Raw genomic sequence first — 2,893 nt, forward strand, 5'->3', positions numbered from 1 at the left:
CGCCTATGATGGGGTTGCATGGTTAATTACTTGCGAGGTTTCCGGTGATTAGCATATTGATGGGTTATTTCAGCTACGGAAAAGGAACCTAAGTGGTAATTCGAGCTATTAAATTGTCGAAATGCATGCTATGGTTGGCCTTATTGGCTCATGTTCAGACTTGGGTAAAGATTCAGGAGTTATGCCTTGTATAAATGCGGGTTTCAAAGGAAGTGATTCCGCCGGGTGCCTCGTCGAGAGGGTATTCACGCATTATAAGGTTTATGAAGTTGATGATATTCGGGACCAAGTCAGAGCGGGTGGCTCTCAGTAACGGTCCTAATGGATTCAAAAGAGGTAAAGTATGGTGCCTAATGATTTCGAGCCTATAAGTACAGTTAAGAATCAAGCTTGCAGCAGCTTATGAGTGGGGGCTCAGAATGTTCTATGATGTTTTGACTTGCAGTGTAGCTCTTGAGAGAAAGATGAGAAAGGACTTCGGATTCGTAGAAGGATTAGCAGAATGGGCATATCAGTTGAGGGTGCGAATATGCACGCAAGGAAGGTATGAAGTGGTTCGCGGGATTCGGGACGGCATGGTCTCGTGATTCGAGGTCACTCGAGATGGGTGCAGATGGAGTATGTATGTGTTGGATGGAGTTAGTATTATCTCTAAGGCAATCAAGGATAAATTGGAAGAAGGCAGATTGATTAGCCATAGTTGAATTTGGCGTATTGGTGTTAGGGATCAGTCTTCAGCGTGATCGAGTTATGCGAGTGAGTTGTAACGGTACGTATCAGGCTTGTCAGCCGCCATAATTGATGTCATTCAGAAGCATTCTGCTGTTATGGCTTGTTGTGTGGAAGCAGATTCTGGAAGGGCTATGGTGGCTTAGACCACTACTTAGAGATTTGCATATTCTACGGTTATGAAAATTTGCCTGTGTGCTGCTATGGTTCTCCTGAAGTGAGTTAAGTGGAAAGCTTTTATGTGGTGAAATGTAAATCTAACAGTGGTTTCGCAGCTATGATGAGGAACGAGTTCTATCGTATATTGGCATGTTAAATGCAGCAAGTGGTATGGAATCTGAAGTGAAGATCAAGGTAGCAGTTCGGTGTCGACAAGGATGTCACGAGCTCGGATGAGCAGGAAAGAAGTTTCGATGTTTAAGGTAAGTTGGTATTGTCTTCAGCGTCACCTGAGACCGGTGTTTTCTAAAAAGGGCTTTATGCACTTAGTGTGCTTGTGACCTATATTCGGTATATTATTGAAATGAGCAATCTAGCTCGGTGCGTATCTCCTTATGCGAGTTTTATGGGTGGATCGGGTGGCACGCCGCCATGGTTATGTTGTTCGGATCGGGTGCGCGCCGCAACAGTGTGAAGCTGAGCACAGTTCCCCGTATCTGTTTTTATTTGTTTTTTTTCCTATTTTACGAGGAAAGCTTATATTAGCTGTGTGCCCGCATCGCATGTATGATTCGCGAGCAGGGTGTTTGTTTAATTAAGTCGACGGCGTCGCATGTATGATTCACGAGCGGTGTAGTTGAATCTCCTTCTCAAAGTTTGTTTTCCTTTTGTATCGCGTTCGAATTGGTAGCCTATTGGCACATTGTGGCATAATATGAGAGTTTCGATTATGTCCGGGGTGGCTTATTGCCTGAGCGGTTCGTACCGGGTGAGATGGAATCATTCGATTCAGGATCAGTGCAATCTGACTATATGGAATATATTAAGGAGCAAAGGTCATGATTTGGTTCAGAATATGGTAATGTATCTTGTCAGAAGTATAGACTCAATGATGGGTTAACTCGGCAGTTGATTATGAATTTCTGCACATCTTTTCCGCTGTGGTGGTATTGTGAGAGTTAGGGTAAGACCTGTGTATGTCATGGGGTGCAATGGGAGCATCAGATTCGTGGAATTTCGACTTAGTTGATCAGAAAATGTTATTGTGGTCCGGTGAGTAAAATGATGCAAGGTGTGAATTCAGCAAAGTTATGAAGTCATGTTTGGGTATAGCGTGTGGTGGTTGATACGGTGTTCGTATGTTGGAAACAGTCCTGACAGAGAATTTCGGATGTTGGAATTAGGCTCTAAGGCCTATCTGCTTGAATAAAAGGAAATATCTTCAGAATTGATCGAGCGAATGCGCTCAACTGAGTTGTGGTAGCACGGGAAGGTGCATGAGGTGTTAAACAGTAATTTCAGACTACTTCAGTGTAGTTCTCAGCACGTTCGAGGACGAACGTATGTTTAAGTGGGAGAGAATGTAACGACCCGACCGGTCGTTTTGAGTTCTAGCGCTCCGTTCAACAGCCCGAGGCCATGAGTAGCTTCATTTTAGGTATTATGACTTGTACGCGTGGTCGGAATTGAATTTCGGGAAGTCCAGAGTTGATTTGGAAAGAGAATTCTCATTTCGGAAGCTTAAAGTTGAAAGAATGAACTAGGATTGGAGTTTTGAGTAAACGACCTCGAAATCGGGATCTGAAGGTTCCAGCAGGTTCGTATGATGATTTCGGACTTGGGAGTATGCCCGGTTCGGGTTTTGGATAACCCGGGAGCGTTTTGGCGCCTATTATGGAAGTTAGCATTTTGGAAGAAATTTCTTAAGTTTGGCTTGAAGTGCATTTCAGTGTTATCAATGTCCGTTTGGGATTCCGAGTCTGGGAATAGCTCCGTATGGTGATTCTGGAGTCGAGAGCGCGATCGGAAGTGAATTTGGAGGTCCGTAGGTCATTTTGGAGCCATTTGGCTAAAGATATAAATTTGAAGGTTTTTGAGAAGTTTGACCGGAGGTGGACTTTTTGATATCGGAGTCGGAATCCGATTCCGAAAGTTGGAGTAGGTCCGTAATATCAAATATGACTTGTGCGCAAAGTTTGAGGTCAATCGGACGTGATTTGATAGG

Source organism: Nicotiana attenuata, unplaced genomic scaffold (assembly GCF_001879085.1).
Source record: "Nicotiana attenuata strain UT unplaced genomic scaffold, NIATTr2, whole genome shotgun sequence".
Taxonomy (NCBI): domain Eukaryota; kingdom Viridiplantae; phylum Streptophyta; class Magnoliopsida; order Solanales; family Solanaceae; genus Nicotiana; species Nicotiana attenuata.